At 41.3% G+C, this 18,759-nt stretch overlaps 1 protein-coding gene across 11 annotated transcripts in view; it reads left to right on the plus strand.

Annotated features, from left to right (window-relative positions):
• Positions 1-11,238: 11,238 nt before the first annotated feature.
• The window catches only part of rnf220a (ring finger protein 220a), a 181,464-nt gene continuing 173,943 nt past the window's right edge, over positions 11,239-18,759 (plus strand). For 2 of the 11 annotated variants that reach the window (XM_055014407.1, XM_055014408.1), the window contains exon 1: positions 11,241-11,751. The gene's annotated coding sequence lies outside the window, so the exon portion shown is untranslated. Of the gene's footprint in view, positions 11,752-18,759 lie in introns of all 11 variants that reach the window. The other 9 variants (XM_035949360.2, XM_055014409.1, XM_035949364.2 and 6 more) reach the window with 7 other exon arrangements.

The following is an 18,759-nucleotide window of genomic DNA, read 5'->3' on the forward strand; positions in this document are numbered from 1 at the left end:
TGTTTGTTTTGAAGTATACCAGGCCACTAAGGTCCACATCTGTGTAAGAGAACCTGCAAACAATACCTGCTATCCAGAAAAATGAATGTGCTGTTCAGTGGCAGTGTGTCCTAAAAACACACATTCCACGATACACCACTTAGGCAAAACATTAAAACCACTTGCCTAATAGATCCCTTTTGTGCTGCCAAAACAGTTCTGGCCAGTCAGGCAATGGACATGAGATTTATTGGAGTGTCCTGTTGTGTCTGGCACCAGGATGTTGACAGCAGATCCTTTGGGATGCAGGGTGGGCTGTCAGTGGATCCGGCTTGTTCTGGTGCATCCTGCAGATTCTTGATCTTATTGGGCTTTGAGGAGTTTGGAGGCCAAGTCAGCACCTTGGAGTCTTTGTTGTGTTTCTGGAACCATTCTGTAGCAGTTTTTGCAGTGTGGCGGGATATATTGTCCTCCTGCGGCAGATCGCCACCATTGGGGATTTCCATTGCATTGAGTGCTTGGTGTGCTACAATGTTAAGGTAGATGTGTGAAAGTAAAATCTATATGAATACCAGGATTAGAGATTTCCTATCAGAACATTGCAATATTAAGAGATGATCAATGGTTTTCCCTTCACTTGCCAGTGTTTTAATATTGTGGCTGATTGGTGTATATTCATGGCGAGCGTTGTGTTTATCTCACATCAACCTAGCAAGGCAACAACAAATCATGCCCCACAGCGTGCTTGGTGACAAGGAGCTGCTCTCCAGAGATGTGAAAGAAAAACGTAAAGGATTTAATTTTCAGCTTGAAAATGGCACATAAACACCCGAGAGGAAAGAGTCTGTTTAATGTTAAACCAACTGAGCCCTCTAAAGAAGAGGTTACGAGCTGAGGGATAATACATCTTACATGTCTTTTTGCTGATGAATCTCTGCGCTTCGGTTTTGCATGCATGCGATCTAAGTCTATTCTTTAAATTTCAACCTCTTGTCTATCAACTGAATGGACAAAAAGAAGCACAAATGTAAATCCGTTTACAAAATGTACACTTTCATTGTATGAACAACCAAATCAGCTTTTCTCCCCATGGCTTTGCTTAAGTCTCATTTATGTGTCTGTCTTTGTATGTGTCTGAGTTCAATCACTCCATATCTCTATCAAAAGCGCTCTTGAGTAATATGGCACAATAATATTCAGCATAAAATCAATGGCTTGTTTAATTTAAACAGGGAGGAAGTGGGGAGGCTGGGTAATTGCAGAGAAAGGCCCACAAATCAGCCGTCCTTGTTATCCCATTTGACGGACCATTAAACGTCTGCAGGAATAAACATTATTTTTAGCTTAACTACCAGCTTCTGCCGGCTATAGAGTAGATGGGCAAATCATCCCAACCAAAAAATAAAAATGGTCTTTAGAGATACAAAAGTCTCAGCTGTTTGTTTATTCTGTCATATTTGTAAGGATATGATTGGTTTTTAATTATTATTTTTACATTAATTGACAACAAATATTAAAAAAAGGTTTCAGCTGTCAAATAAGATGGAATAATATTATTTATTCAAAACTGTCTATTATAAAAGCAATAGTTTTGAATCAAGAAATAACACATTATTGCAATTACAAATGACAAATTGACATTGAAAGCAAAAATAAGCACCCTTGCATGTACCAGTGCAGCTTTGGTACGGCCAGTCACTTAGAGTTGCAAAGGTTAGCTATTGGTTTTCAATTTTCGATGTGTATTAGTGTGTGACTGACATTACTGCGTGCATTTGTTGACTTGAAGAATCTTTTCTTTTCAGGAGTAAATTTCAGTACGATATCTGCCTCTGCATTGCTGGCTCAGTAAGGACAAATGTTTATTATATTGTATGGAGAAAATCCATCTAGTTTCTTTTCAACAAGAATTCGAAGTCTCAGTTGCAATTATCACTTCTAATGTGTCTTATTGGTATATTTGAAACTGATTGCTCCTTGAAGGTGATGTTGCATCTTCAAGACAAGTGTTTGCTTAATTGAAAGATTTGTCACTTGTTTGTTTGGCCCACATCACTTACCGTAAATCTAGCAAATATTTTGGATTTTCTGCACTTAGTCCTTGTCCACAAGCACAAACGTATCTTTATTAACTTAGCTTTTGTTCTGCCTTTCCTTAACATATGAATGCAGTTTCATGATCACAGAATGAATTTAAGGTTAGATTATTCTGAATTTCTTTTCCAGTTTTACTGTTTCCTATTTGTGGACACATAGACATTAAACTCATCAGTTAATGAGCAAAGTTAATAGACAGATTGTAAGATTTATTTTGTTTCTTGACTTAATAAATGGGAAAGGACCTTTTAGACACAGAATTTTTGAAAATATGACAAAGACAACTATGTTTGCTTCCTGATTGGGTCTTATCACGTGGATCTTGTCACGTCTCCATAACTAGGCAACCAGCTTCCTGTTTATTCCGACATGCTCATCCCCAGTGAACGTGAATGTGATATTCAGATGTGTCAGAACGGTTGGAGATTTTTTTCTGAAACTAATGCAGATCTTTCATCTGAATGAAGATAATTTTTGTCTTAAAGCACTGTTTTGAAATGAAAATATATTTGGGTGGACTTAACCTCAGTGATTCCCACCATCACTTCAGAAATGAATGGACGATGCTGCAGACACTAAACATCCTGAAACTATGACAGTGCAGTAGAATTCATGATAGAATAATTTAGTACAAAGAAATGTTGCGTAAACTTAACTTTCTTACATATTTAACCTTTGTGATGATTTTGAACGGGTGCATTAAAGGGCTAAAAACCACAGTGGTAGATGTTTCTGAAAAATCAGATATGCATTTTTAATAATCTGTAAGAATGATTCTTTTTTTTCCTCAGACTGCAGCAGGTGTGACAGTTCCAGTAGAAACAGTAATATGGAGGTTAGTTGGACTATGAAATGGGATGGTTTTACTGGGCAGATGATGATAGAAGGAGGCCACTTCACCATCTTCACCTGACTGACTGAGGAAATTACTCATTCTCTTTCTGCCACTGGGTAACCCCCTTATATTTATCTCTGTTTCAGAGAACAAAGCAGATGTATGTTAGACACTCATGTAGCCCTCCAAGTCCTTTGACAGATAGACATTTTTTTATATGTTGCCCTTGATAAAAAATCCCCCCCTGGGAGTTGTCAGAAATTAACTTTATCTGGTCTTTAATTATGGTACATGTGCTCTGATGCATCTCTCACACACCCCTAAACCCTAACTTCACCCTCCCCAGCCCATCCCTAACACTGTCATTTTCAAAGCTATTTTAAGACAATGTGTGATTATCTGTGACATTGCTTGACATGTGCCTCAAGGCTGTCTCTCTCTTCACTATCTCTGCTCTCTCCCTCTGTCTCCCTCTCTCTTTCTTCCTGTCTCTCTCTAATCAAAAGCCAAACCATGCAGACAGCTCAGAGCAAATAACAAGTCACTCCCCGTGGATGTTTGAAGATGACGGAGCGACCGGAGCGGTGAGGGAGAAAATACACTCTGATCGTTCCCGGTCGTGAAGCCAATGCAATATTTCAACCCATATTTCTGCACCGATATTACTTATTTATTTATTGGGGGAAATAGTTTTTTTCATGCTCTTGTTTTTGTTGTGATTCAGGGACACAGACAAATCGTCTGTAATATTACAATGAGCAAATACTTTATTCTAAATGCTCATGAGAGCAGTCACCGTTTAGCCAGGAAGTCAAAACTCCATGAATTTTTGCATCTGACCAATACATCATTGTTGGGTTGGACAGTATCACAAAATTTGGTTTCCTTCGAGAGAAATTTATCTTTTTTTATGAACTGAATGCATGACTACTGTGTAACTTCTAAATGCATTTCTGTCACAATCAAATGACTTTAAAAACCTGAACTTTTTTTCCCTGTCTCTGTTATACTAATAACAAGATAGCAAAACAAGAAAAGCACTCAAGAGAGCGCAGTACTTCGCCAAGGCTTCTCAGTCATTGTGTGATTTTCAACAGATAAGTCCTGATAAGTAAGCAGCGGTGGATTTGTAGTGGGATCGCAATCATGTGATCATCAACAGGCAGCTGACATAGCGTTCACTTGTTGTCATGGTTACAGTGATGCCATGTCGCTATCTCACAATGATACAGAAATTTGTAACAAATCCGTGGATCCAGACTTTAAGCCGCATCACTGCTAAAATCTAATCAGGTGGTCCTTGTGTCATTTCTGACCTTCCCTGAAAATTTCATCCAAATCCGTTATTCCATTTTTGAGTAATGTTGCAAACAGACAGACAGACAGATTCACAGACAAATGTATGCCGATCGTCACATAACTCTGCCGCGTTCCTTGGCGGAGTAATTAGCCATTTTAATGCTCACTTCCCTGCTGGGCTTGACATTTTTTATAGAATTTGCCCATTTAAATTGTATTATGGCTTAATGTTACACATAATAAAGGGCTTGGCTGCTTTGAGTTACAGGTGGGTATCGTTATAAGACAGTTTATGGCACACAGGTGTTTGCACTGCCTTCTTCTTCACTCATTCTTCGCCTGTTTGCTCATTTTTGGGTTAGCTAGGTGAGCTAGGAGGGGTCAGGAAATGGCACAATGGTAACAGCCAGAGCCACTGCAATGAGCTTCAAAACTACTGAGTGACGTGATGGACATTTTGACTATCTTTATATACAGTCAGCGTCTCCTATTGATCAGTATGAATGGAAGTCACTCTGTTAGTCATCACTTGAACAGTCACAACAGTTTACATGTTAGGCAATCATCAAGGCAGATATTCTCGGCACTAACATTCTTGAACTTGACGTGTTTCTATATTAGATTGTTCCGGATCACTGATCATCATACCTACAATACTGTGTCAAGAGATAGAACTTCAAGCTCTTTTTTTCGTGTTGAACTATCTGGATATTGCTGTGGAACTACAGTAGGTCAGTAGTTTGTGTGGTCAATTGTGAGTGCTGGTACTGTTGCAACTAGCTACCTCCAATGCAGTGTTTTTCCACTTGAAGTAATACAAAAAGTAAAGTGTCAGGGACCCCTGGTTTTTCCAACTTGAACCAAAGAAACTCCTGCTGTGGTTGATCTGTAAAGAGTGGTCTCCGTTAGGCTCGTAATGGTAACAATTAAAGCAAATCTGCCCAAAATCCATGTATTTACTCACAAAAAAACATGTCCTGCCAAATGTATTTGTATTTACCACAATAATCTTAACCTGACAGTCTACAATTCAGAATTGTATTGCTCTTAATTCAGAATTTTCAGAACTGATGTCTTTTTTCAACCTTTCCTTGGGCCAAACCAGTATGATGACAGAGAATCAAAGAACAAAAACCGCCATTTGTATTTAAGCAGCATTCGATGGCAGGCAGCGAAACGCCAACGAAATTACCCATCTACCTTCTCTCAAAATGTTGCCCATGTATCATAGCCAGAGCAAATACCACATAATTATATAATTAATCAGATCATGTATGTTTCCCTTCCTTCATTTTTGTTCCTTTGTACAAGAGTCAAATGCATGTAATCACTTGTTCTGTAATGTAATCTGATCAGGGCCATGTAATTCTTCATTTTCCAACAGCTCCCTGGAGCAACGGATCTGAGAGCGAGATGAATGTGGCTGAGTCTCTGTCGCTGCTCTCTGTCTCTCTGCTTTCCTTCTCTAAACGTGACTGCCTCAGTGTGGTTAACCGCTTGGCCGTGTAGCTGCTGGCAGCTGTGTCTCCCACCGCAAGACAATATCGCTCCTCCTCAATTGTCTCTCCATGTATCTATCCATCCATCCATGCTCCACTTCCCTTTGCTCCTCTCCTCCTCATCTCTTTCAATCAGCTTTCTTTCCTCTTCCCCCCCCTCCTCTTCATCCCCTCGTCCTCCTCCTCCTCCTCGTCGTCTCTCCCTCCAGTGGCGACACCAACCATCAGGTCCCATCTATCTATGTGTACGTCAGCAATTAGAGCATCGTGGCAGCCAAATGCCAACCATATCCCCAAGCTACACACACACACACACACACACACACACACACACACACACACACACACACACACACACACACACACACACACACACACACACACACACACACACACACACACACACACACACACTCAAAGGCTATGCCCTGACAAAACAGCAAGAGAACAAATCACACCATAATTTATAATCTCGCTGTGCTAAAATCTCATTATATTACAGACATATGGATTTGGAGGCATGCACGGCTGGGGAGCCAGCGCTATAAATTCCACCAATCGTAAATTATTAAAGGAAAGATAGAAATGACCGTTGCCTGTCCAGATTAGCTGTAAATCACACTCAAACACGGTTTGTTTAAGGAATTAAGTCCCATGTGGTGTAAATGACCTTACCGGGTATTGCTTAAGTCACTGGGTGGTTGGGAGGGTCAAGTATGAGCTGCCTTAAAATATCAAAGGATTATGGGTTCAAACCATAAAAGAGAGAAGGGCTTCCTGCTACGTAACCTTGTCCTGATCTGTTTATCGACCAGAAAAACTCAACATGCCTTCACTGCATCCCCGTTGTGTTTAATAATCAAGCACCTTAAACAAAAGCCGAAACCTACAGTTTATCCCGAGCTCTCCACTCTCCTCCTCTCAGTCCAGAGTTTCAAAAAAGTGGAATTGAATTTAAAGATAAACCTGGCTGGCCAAGCAGATGTGAAAGCAGACTGCGAGAGGGCAGCCCCGGCCCTCTGCTGTCAGCTCGGCCTTTCATTATCACCCTGTCGTTTCTTGGGAGATGTAAAGGGTTTCATAACACCAACACATGACTCAGTTCAGATGGATGCTAAGAAATCTGTTGAGAACAGAACATGCCCCGATGTTAACCTGCGTCTACCGGCACGCAGCGCTGTACACTCCTGTAATGTCACAGAACTGTGGTGTTCCAGCAAATACTTTTCAGTTTTTACATTTGGAAACATACAGAAAATGATAACACACTTTCTATAATCAGAATAACAAAAAAATAGATACTTAAAGTTGTATATTAAAGTTAAATCCACCCATTTCTGTGGACAGCTGAAGGATATAAACTGTCCTCCCAAGTGAAAGTACAGCATCAATCATTTTAGGGAATGCCTTATAAAGACATACCGGTCATTGTCACATATTTCACAAAGCCCTTTAGCCGCTTTTGCCATTGTCTCTCTTTGTCTGGAGCACATGAGAAATGGCATGATACTGTCACTGAGTCACAAAGTCCATACAGGCAGTGATGGGGTGGATGGAAGGATCAACAGAACACTGGACTTTAACACGGGAGACTTTATGTTCATTTTCCTATCAACATAACCACATTTTTGAACTGAAGCATGATCTTTCTCTTAACTGAAGATATTATTTCCAAATCTAAACCTACAGCAATGTTTACAACAGCATCATCACATTATAAAACAGATATTTTGTTCACCTGGGGTTTCAAAAAGTTTTGGAAGCCATAGTTGGATTGCGTCATTGTGCTAACAGGCATGAGGTCAGAAAAAGAGGCATTTATTTGGTCGCTGTATTTGTTCCTCCTGTCCATGCTGGCAGCAAAGGCTAATTCATACTTTGTGAATCTACTTGGCCACAAGGGTCCACAAAAGAACATTTAATGTGAATTCTTTCATTCATCCAAGTCCCCTATGGCCGTCCACATGCAGTACAGAGTTTGTCACTGCAACACTCCAGCTGTGCATGCGCCATGAAAATAGAGATGGTACCTACAACAAATGTTTGTTATGGAGAGAGACTATTTGAGGAGATTCATCCATAACTTTTTATTCACCATCGAGAGAGTTTTATTTGAAATTGTCTCTGCTGGACTTTGGAGATGCTTCTTTGATTTGTACATGCTTTCAATTGATGGTGCACAAAAACACTAGGAAATTCCAAGATGTCCAGAATTCCTGTACTCTCTGTACCTCAGGAATAATCACACTGACACAGAGCTACAACCCAGTCTGTAGTTTGCTGCCTTATAGTGTAAAAGTGCAAAATCACGGCCAGCTTTTCAGAAAGTGCAACATGAACCCTGTGTTTGTTTGACGGAGCAATGCGACCAAAGTGTACTTTCTGTGCTATGAATACAAATGGATTCATGTCTGCTTTCAAAATCTGCATTAGTCATCTGAAAACCATGAACTGACCCTTATAAAATGATTTCAGTTCAAGTGATGGAGCATTCTTAAGTTCAGCTGAAGCTAATTTTAGGCTTCAACACCTTAAATCAGTTAAAAAAAAAACAAAACAAAAAACTGTTGGTGTCTTCAGAAAGATTTTTAGCACCAAATTCCTCTTTGTGTTTTTCTTCTGCCAATGCAGCTCACCAAGGAAACACTGGAAAATTTTGTCCAAAAGTTTTAAAAATAGCCACTTGATTTGACAAACCTACACTGATGACACTCAGTGTTTTCTGTGTTACTCATCATTACTTACACTGAAATCATTTAAAGCGATTTCAAGGTAAGTAAAACTACTTTTACGGCAATTTAAAAGTGGAGGGAAAGAAGCAAGTACAGATGCCTCAGCAGTGAAACAGGTGCTATCAAAGTGCTTCCTAGTCAATACACACAGAGGCAGCATTTAAAAACATCAGGGGGTTGGACTAAAGGGTGGCATTAGACTTTGAATGGAGAGGGATCTAATACATGGATGGTCCTCTTCCTCAGTCAGCCCATTGACTCCAAACTGAGCCTATTAGCAAGACAACACACCACTAATGGCACTGCTACTGCTGCCGCTGCCCCTCATGTGTATGGAGACCACCCAGCACACACATGCACTCAACCCCTTTCACTTTTCCCACGCTATTGTTACCTAAAACATTGGTATATTATAGCGTGAAACCAGATCAAAGTGTCGGTTCCACTGGAAAACCATAACAGCCTTTTAGGATTGAGTGTACTTGTAGTCTTGAATGACAGACTGTAAATGGAAACAGAAAGTTTGGGGGGAAATTCCTTTTGGCATGAATTAAATGTTGGTTAAGATGACCAGAGTTGGGATAAATCTTATAAATGTTCTATTTTATTCTGTATCTCAGTAAAAATGACAAGATTCTTGTAGTGTTGTTTGTCAAACCAGATTAGGAAGTTCTGAACAAGAGTTTTGAATGTTTTTTTATTCTTTATTTTACCAGGTAAGATCAGTTGAGAACAATTTCTCATTTACAATGATCTGGCAAGAGACCCCAGCAGGAAGAAAGATCACAAATAAACAAGTACGTACACAAAAAACGACACACAAGTGTTTAAACAGAGATGAAAAACATCCTAAATTAATGCTCGAAATTCAGTGAAAACATTGAGCATGTGCAGTGGTCAACATGGGTCTGCTGCAGCTTCTGCTTAAAAATGTAAGGTGATGGAAGTGATGGCAGTTTCAGAGATTTTTGGAGGGAATTCCAATCGATCGCTGCAGCAAAATGAAAGGAATTCCAGCCAAAGATAGTGCGAATGTTGATGTAACCAAAAAAAATATGTAAAACATTTAGGGCCTCTTTTTGTTACATTCACAGATTCTGCATGAAACGCAACAGAACAATTTTTTAAGGGCATGTAAAACACACTTTCATCTCTTCCTTGATGGTTCTGTATGTCAGAAAATTACATACATATCCAAAACTAAAGTGTATTTTTTTTCTCTAAGTGTTCAGTCCAACTACAAAATGCTACTAAATGGACTTTTTGTTTTTAACCCACACACTTGTTAGTTTTTACCTCACGTTTTTCAATGTAGACTACACAAAGTGATGTTTTCTATACTAATTAATGTCTAGTTATTAGTTTTTTAAGCCATTAGTCCTTTTCGAGCCCAATTTATTGAGAGAAAATAGTGTTGCAAGAGAAAGAAGTTGGTGTGAAGCTGTCTGGACTGCTGGTCAGTTCCACCTTTGACCAGGAGGGGGGTGTATTGGAGAAGAAGACGGGTCAGGCTTCTCTCTGAGTCTCCCCCTAAACACTCACTCTTCTTTTAGTCAGTAATTCAGTTGATTTTGCCTCTTTTCACCCTCAGCATCCCACAAATAACAAATCCCAGGTCTAATGTAAGACTTGAGTTTGTACCATAGTCAGCTGTTAGATTCTCTCTGACATTTGTCACAGTAGATGATCAAAAATTAGGTAATTTTTATTTGTATGTGGAGGAAAAATAAATAAGGAAACTTGGGAAAATTGCATTTTGGTTGTTTTTATCCAAATGATCCAAAACCAGTTGCAAACCAGTGCTTAGGAAGCAGAGTTTGGTGATTTTCACACAATTAACACTTACTTCGCAACTGAGTGACAAGTGGTCGAAATATTCCTGTAAATCTGCTGACTTGTAAAATACCTTGCAAGTTTGTGTGGGTGGTTGCCGGGACTTTTTTTCTTGCACACAACTCCGGGTTTTAGTGAACTTCCCTCTGTCTCACTAACTTCAGTCTCTAGTGCGCACTTTGTGTACGAGTGTCTGCTGGTCCACCTCTTTTTGTCAAGAGGTGGACTTCATTGGCTTTATGGCAAACAGCAGTCTCTCCAACGGGTGAAAGAGGGAAAACGGAGAGAGGGAGCGAGAGAGAGAGAGAGAGAGAGAGAGAGAGCGGGGGGGGGGGGGGGGGGGGGATAATTCATTCACTTTACGCACAAAGCGCAATGGAAATCACCCAAGGGAACGAAACGGCAGACAGAGAGGGGAGAGGCAGAAGGGGGTGGCGGGATGGAGCGGTGTTGGGAAACAGTGTTCACACAAGCAGCCGGACGCCTCGACGTTCCCAAGCTGCACTCATCAGTTGATTCTTTGATTCCTTTTCATTTTGTGGAATTACAAGAAGAAACACAGATATGAAAATTTAGTTTAGAAATATTAACAAAACGCTAAATCCAGTGTGGGGTATCAATACTGTTTGGTTACTGTGCAGGAAGGTCCAGATTATTGTAAAGCCTGAAAATAAAGCAGCCCCTTGTTTGGGAGAATTTGACAACCTGGAATGAGTCCGTAACTGTGAAGTAACACTTTTTTTTGTTTGTTTTCAATCAAGAGAAAACCCCAAAGACGCGGTGCATCTGTCAGTCAATGAGCGACCCGAGCGCTGCGCGGCAGCACTGCGCCTCGGAGCGCTCTGGACCCTGGACACCCTCCTCCCTCCCTCCCTCCTCCCCCAGTCCTCCCCCACCCACCCCCACACTCAGCCCCCGCTCCAGTCTCACACACGTTGCTGTGGAACCCTGTGCGCCCCTCCACCCTCCGCTCCCCTCCCCTCACACCACCACTGCCTGCCACCGTCTCTGCGATCCTGCGCTCCCTTCACCGGCTTCACTCCTCTCTCCTCTCACTGATCGTCCCTCTCGGTGTTTCCGCGGAGGGGCTGCACGCGCGATTGCGCTATTGATACCCACTTTACAGCGTGTCTGTGGAAAGTCAGCCTCTCTCTCTCCCTCCCTGTCTCTCTCTTTCTCTCTCTCCCCCCTCTCTCCCCCTCGCTTTCTCCGTCCTTCTCTCTGGTTGCGCTTTGGTAAACTAACAGGGAGGTGTTAACTACTTTTGCTTCTCCAAAGCGCCTCCCGTTATCTCCGGTGCTGCTGCGCAAGAGCCAGAAGGGCCAGTGCTACTGATATTCCTACTCAGCAGAGAAAAAAAGTTTTCGGTTTGTTGTGAGGATAAAAAAAACCAACATCAAAAAAACAAACAAGAAAAAAACCTGAAGAAGCCGGAAACCGAGGAGTCGTCTGCATTAGAAGCGGATTCTGCGGCGAGGTGAGTAACACTGGCTGTCTTTCTTGCTGTTCTTGGGTTTGAAGCTTATACACGTTATGCTTCCTCGGCGTTTTTTTTCCCGCCGCTTCTTCCTGCTTTGGAGACGCTTTTCGAGTAAACTTTCTCGGGACGTTGTGCGCTTTTGGTCGCTGTTCGCGGAGGCAATTCCATGCGTGGACAAAAAAAAAAAATAGAGGAAAAGTCACGGCTCCGCTTGGACACCGAGTTTGACGCGTGTGCACGTTAATGCGTGTGCATCTATGTCATATGTGTTGTTATGTATGCGCGTGCGTGCGTGTGCAGCACAGTTTCCCCCAACAAGAGAGCTGCTTCTTGAAAACACTTCAACTGTTTTAGCGCGTGTGCTGGTGCCATTACGCACAGATTACCATCAACATACAACCCAGCCATACTGCACTGTTCCACTGCAGCTGATGCTACTGAAAGTTTTTATAACTCTAAATATTGATTTTGTAATTTGCTTTTCGGGATGACAGGCTGTGTCTTTTGGGAACCTAAATTATCAGCAAACCTTTCAGTTAAAGAAATAAAAATCTCTCTTTACCACAGGAAACATCAGCTTATTAGTAACTTGTGGTGTTCCTGAGCCCCTTTCTCATCACTACCAGACAGAGCCGCAATAGTGAACGTCAGCTCGCAGGCCTGCTGTGAATATATGTGTTTAAAAATTGAGTTTTAGTTGCTCACATGAAGACAGCAGGGGTTATAGCTCACTGAGTGTTTCTATCGCTGCTTCTCAGTGAAAGTTACTGTTGCTCTGGAGCACTAAAGCATAGCCTCATAATGATGAGGGCATGTGGCTTAAACTGCCGCATATTGGAGCCGTTAGCTGGGTTTAATAGAGACTCTGATGAGGCGGATTTGAACGCATCACGCGGTTCAGATCGGAATTTATGAAGGACTTCTGTTCCATGATGGGATCACTGATCTCCATTAACGAATTTGCGCTTAAATCTTGGATTCTGATCTGCAATTTTTATTCAATCTGGCAGTCTAAATAAGAACATTATTCCAGTGCACTGCGAAAAAGAAATAAAAGTAGAAAAAGAGAAAGTGTTGTGGTTAATTCCACCGGCTATGATCGTGTGAATGTAAGTCCTCTTAAAATTAATCCCTCAAAGAGAAACAGACGGCTTGAATTTTTAAAAAAGGAGGGCGACTCAATGCGTAAGAGGCTCGTGCACGCGCGCACACACGTGAACACACTTTCACACACACATGCACACACACACACAGGCCTCAGCACAGTTGGGAAACACCTGTTAACTGGGGAGCCACTGTAATTTACATCCTCCCCCTAAATAAGCAGCGCCCAGCCAGTGGAGGTCCCGGGGGCCTTCCAGCTCCATGGCCGAGCACAGGGAGCCATAAGACGGATTCATTCGAGCTCCTGCTCCCGCTGCTGCTCCGTCGGTGTTGCATGATGCAGCGTTCACTTTTGATTTAAATTGCGGTATTTTGTCGTGTCTCTTCAGAAGAAATAACTATTATTTGCAAAATAATTTTATTTCGTTTTGAGGTAATTGTTTTCGGCACACAAATCTCATGCCTAGTTCTATAATAGTTCGTTTGTATTATTAGTTGTTTCTCCCAGTTTTTGTTTCTAATTTTCTAAATCAAAAAGGACTCAGATTATAAAACAATGACAAGCATTTATTTTTCTGTTTCACTTATATTTACCGATCTTTTTAAGTCGAATCCACTTTTTGGAAACTTTTACGCACAGCTTTTTTTCTGTGAACCGGCCTCGCCTCGTTCATCCCGTATTTTAAAACCTGCATGAACAGTCGCGCACGCTCCCGTATCAACGCACATCTCCGCAACACTCGGCAGAGGGAATAATAAAATTAAAAGTGTGGGAAAAAATGCGGCGGAGCTATTAGTGGTAATTTTCAAGTTAAAAAAACTCCTCTCAGTGCCAGCAATAAATAGCGCGTAAAAACGCACTTCTGGAGCGAAGGTGCGTCCGAGGCGGGTCATTGAACTCACCGCACTGTAATGATTGAATTAGAGCTTCTCCAAAAAAAAGAAAGAAAAAAAAATCAGAACGTGTGCTCCGGATCCAGACCCGGTGATCCCAGCGTGATGAATGCCTCCAGATTGATTTTATTGATTGTCAGATCAACCAGCCCTGACTTCTAACGACCAGCCGAGCCTTTTCATTTTCCAACCAAACACATTAGCGAGCAATAATTATCCTTTAAACGGCACAACGAGGAAGGAGGAGAGGTGTCACAGAAACATATATTATTTTTAAATAGACTTATGGAAGCAGTGATGCTTGGAGTCCAAGTTGGTGGTTGTAGCTTTTTTACTAATGAAGTCAAAATGAGCACTTGTTGTGTTTTCCTGTAATTATCCGCATAAACTATAATATATATACAGCATTATTCTTATATACTGATATGAATATTGTTTGAATGAATAATTCAGATGCTTAATAATGCTAAATAACTGTATATAAATGTATTTTCCTTTTCATTTAATAGGATGTTGATGTTATAAAATGATGTTATAATTCATATAACTTTAATAATGAAACATTTAGAGCAAATTTCGAGCCGGTTTCACTTATATTTATATGTTAAAGGATGATTTAAAGAAGCCTCTGTTAACTAAAATAACATTTTCAATTAAGAACATTTAAATCTACATTTTTCACATACATATAATTACAAATTATGTGTGCGTAATTGTAAATTATTGTCATTCGGAGTGATGCAGCCCGTTTCTGGATCGTTTCATTATTTCTTGCTTCTGAGTGATTTATAGGCTGCCGTTTATTTCTTCTCATTTGTTTCACATGCACATATAAAGGTGCTACGAATATTTTTATGAACACATTTTTATAAAAACGGGACGTTGATAGTACATTTTTTAAAATCTGGGTTTTTAATTGTAACTTTTCATGTGGAAATAATCAAAAAAATACGTATCGGCGCTTTGGGGTTAACAAAATAATGCTTATTTTCAACTTAAAATCTGAAATTAATTATTTCTGAATGAAACACAACACGGGCCTTTAAAGTGAGCTCTGAGTATTTGTCCTCTCATCCAAATTCACTGTACCAACCTTGATTTGTAATTGAAATCGCCAGAATCTTTGTTTATTTATCTTATTTATCCATTTAGGCCTCACCTTCTTCTCACTCCCACGTCGTCCTTCCCAAAGGAGCGATCTGCAGGCGCGAAGAAAAAGCGAAAAAAAGTGTCGAGGTTGTAGGAAAAGTAGCAAAAGATGATTTATTTGTCAGCGTTTTCGATTCTCCCCCTCCTCCTCAGCCTTCTTTCTCTGTCTCTTCCTTCTCTCAGCAGTCAGCTGTTATTGCTCGCCATTGATCCCACTTCTGCTGCCGTCTTTGCGCAGCGAGAAGTGAACTAAAATTAATGTCCATTTCACACCTCTCTCCTGGATCGATGTCCGCAGGGAGAGAAGTTTATTTTAATTTAAATCCTAAGCAGTCCGAAATAAAAAAGAAAGAAAGAAAATCCTCTCGCCTGCTTAATTATCAGAAAAAAACTCTCACTTTAGAGCAGCTTCGAATCACTTCCATCAGCTCCAGATGTTTTTATCTGGAAATGAAAAGCACATTATTATTATTTTTGCCTGGATTTATGCTGCTCGTCAAGTTTTATTTACCGACATCTCTCTGAGGGGAGAAGAGGAGTGTAATTAAGATTTTTATTTTTTTTAAAAAGTGTAACATTTGTTGCAGGAAACGCCTCATGTCCTTCCAACTTATTTGATTTTCTCTCCATGTGAACAAACTCCCGAACAAATCTGCTTGTTAATGAATCTTTTTTTTCCAAGCCGGTTATTAATGCACTCTCATCCAAAATGTCTCCAATTTGGAAGCAACCGTGTGTCATGACGCGCCGTATCACCACCTCACCCCTTTCCCTCCCTCACCCCCACTCCTCCCCTCCCTCCCTCCCTCCCTCCCACCTCCTCCCTCCCTCCCTCCTATAACATGACACTGATAGTAAATTAACCACGAATCGCTCAGTCGCGACTAGTTTGATGACCCCCCTCGGTCTATTAAGTCCTATCAATATGCGCTAATTCCTCGTTCTTTATTAAAAGCGGAACCAACTCCTTCTCCTCCACTTCTTCACCTTCCTCACCCCTTCTCCTCTTCATTCGGGCGCGTTTTTTTAAAATTATTGTTATTATTTCGTCGTGCTAATAAACACTTCCATACCTGAGCTTATTTGACATGCAGCCCCGGTAATTGAAATCAACGCGTTGCCGGTAAATAACAAGTGTTTGAAACGCGCAGACACGAGTAGCGCAGCCTCCTCCCAGGAAAAAAAAAGTGCGTCCTGCTCTGCATCCTAAAACTTTGTTTATTGTTTGTCTCGTTATGACTCTTATAATAACCATAATTAAGCGCGCAGAGCCGGATGCAATCATTTAATGGCTGGATATTGTAGGGCTGTCTCGCTTATCAAACCAAACCGAATGTTTTTGCCTCGCTGGAAATTGCAGCCTGTCTTGCAACGCAGATTGTGTATTTGGGAGAAGATTTTTTGATTGATTTGTCTAATGTTCCGTGTTTGAACTTGGAGCAAAAGTTTCTATATTGTTATTTTTTTTCAAACACATTCCTTAAATTTCTAATAATTATAGTGCATTTTGCTTTAAAATAATCTTTTTATTGTTTGGTAAATGAAAGTTATTTTATTTTGAAGGATATTTGTCCTCATTTAAGTGGCTATAAAATCACATTAAGCTATATTCTTCTGCCATTGAATATTAATGAGATTTTTTAAGACTGAAGTTTATCCCCTCCCCTTGCAAATGCAACATGCACAACCGATTATTCCTTTTATTGATGACAGGAAAGGAGAGTAGCTCACGTCCAGTCATTTTCTATTGCGAGGAAATCACTCCATCGGAGGGGGGGATGAAGCACTGTGTTTAATGGTTTGATTGCATTGGAGAAGGCAGCCACTGGTAATGCCGTTATAGGGGGAAATATCACTTGGAGACGCTATTGGCAACAAGAGAAAGTCAAAGAATTAGCCTAATGTCGGGGGGAGGAGGAGGAGGAGAGGGAGAGGAAGAGGAGTTGTGTCGGATGTCAGATACTTTCTATTCTCCATTTTGCTCTGTGTGTGCCTCTGTGTCGATTCTCCCTCCACCACCTTTGCTACCTCCCACCCGCCGCATCATATCTCTCTCAGGTTTCCCTCCCATTCGTCAATTACACTGTGAGCCGGATCACGAGCTCCCTGCTTGGAAAATAAGCTAATATTCACCCCTCCAACCACCTACCCACCATCTCTCTCTCTCTTGCACACCCCCCCAGAAGACACAGTTGGTGCATTTGCGTCCATCGATTGCAGGCAGGCACTATTTGTGTAGCCTACTTATCATTTTTCTCCGTGAGGCCCAGCCAACCATCCAGGCAGGAAACAGGACTGATACAGGGGAGGCTGATCCAACCAACCTGCATGCTCACAGGATCATGTTCACGCTGCACGCTCAGCAGCCTTGTGATAAGTCAAATATGACTTCATGTTGGTTGAGCATCCTCCCATCTGACTCTGGCCTTTGACCTCCGTGACGAGCAGATCATTTCCCCCCTCAGCGGGCATTAAAGAAGTTTCCCCCTTTTGTTCGCATTATCATTATTAACTCCACAATAGCGGACTATTAGAGCGAAACCTGTGAGAGAAAGCATTGTACCTGGCAACAGTTTTTCCTTGTTAAACTGGAACTAATTGGCTTGCACACAGCCTGTAGTGCAAACCGGCCAGCCAGCCGCCTGTCTGCCTGCCAGCCAGCTAGATTAGTGGCTGCTGTTGTACACCCCGGCACAGCACAGCAATAAAGAGTCATAGGAGGGCGGCCGGTGCCACGAACACACACTCAGTCACGCTGCTGCAGGACGGACAGCGAGCCCTGTCACCTGTCGGTCACCGAGGAGACACTGGCGTCATCTGTCAGGAACACGAGGATTGTTCTTGTCATTGAAAAGTGAGAATTTGAAAGTATTTTGACCTCAATAGGAGCAGATTGTCATGTGTTTTGGCTTCCTTCATGCTGTAGGTCCAGCTTCCGTGAAAATACTGAGATATTAAGCACCATAAAGCCATTTCAAGTAGTGTTATTCTGTGCATGGTTTGTCTAGAAAATAGTCTGATACATTTTGCACCTGACAGTAGACAAATATCTAAAATAAAGTCCACTTAACATGTCAGGGAAACAGCAAAAATAACCGAGATTTGGTTTACCAAGCTTCCAAAAATACACTTTGAGGATCTACGAGCAGAGGAATGGTGTGCTTTTCCCATTTAGTCTCCTTGTCTGGTGCCAGGAATTAGCTGGCCCCCGCTGAACCAGGCCTCGCTGGTGCTGCCATGAATAGAAATCCCTGCCACAGGTCAGGGCTGACTTCCAGAATGATTTTTGTCTGCCGGCCATGACTCTGTCTCGGAAATCACAAAGGCTCATTTGAGAAGTAAATCCTTTTGCTCTTTGCGGGGAGTATTTAATGAATGTCACGGAAAGGTTAAAGGCAAACGACAAAAAACGCTGACCCTTTTTTCGAAAAAAACCCCCCCAAACTCTCAGTTGTGATGCATTCTACAGAATATATTTGTTGTCAGTGAACTGCTGCATGCGAGCTTGTCCAATCCTTATTGATTTTCTTGCTGAATATTGCCCGTGTCATTATCCACCTCGATATGATGTGTGTTTCTGCCTATTATTAAATCTTACAGTAATATTTTTCACTGCTGATGCATATATCCCCTGTTAGCTGCGGCAGCTGTTGACTGCAGCAAATAACCTGGTTACAGATTTCATATCGGAGATGATGAAAGAAGGAGGAGGGTGTTAGAAAGAAAAGGAGAGAAACATGAGATTGGATATTTGAAAGACATTTGGAAACAAAATTAGGGTTTTACAGCTGAAAGGGAAAGACAAGGACAAATAATATGAGCGAGGAAAGAGAGGCGAGGAGATAAATGAGTGTGATT

This window comes from Amphiprion ocellaris, chromosome 10, assembly GCF_022539595.1.
Source record: "Amphiprion ocellaris isolate individual 3 ecotype Okinawa chromosome 10, ASM2253959v1, whole genome shotgun sequence".
In the NCBI taxonomy this organism is placed as follows: Eukaryota; Metazoa; Chordata; class Actinopteri; family Pomacentridae; genus Amphiprion; species Amphiprion ocellaris.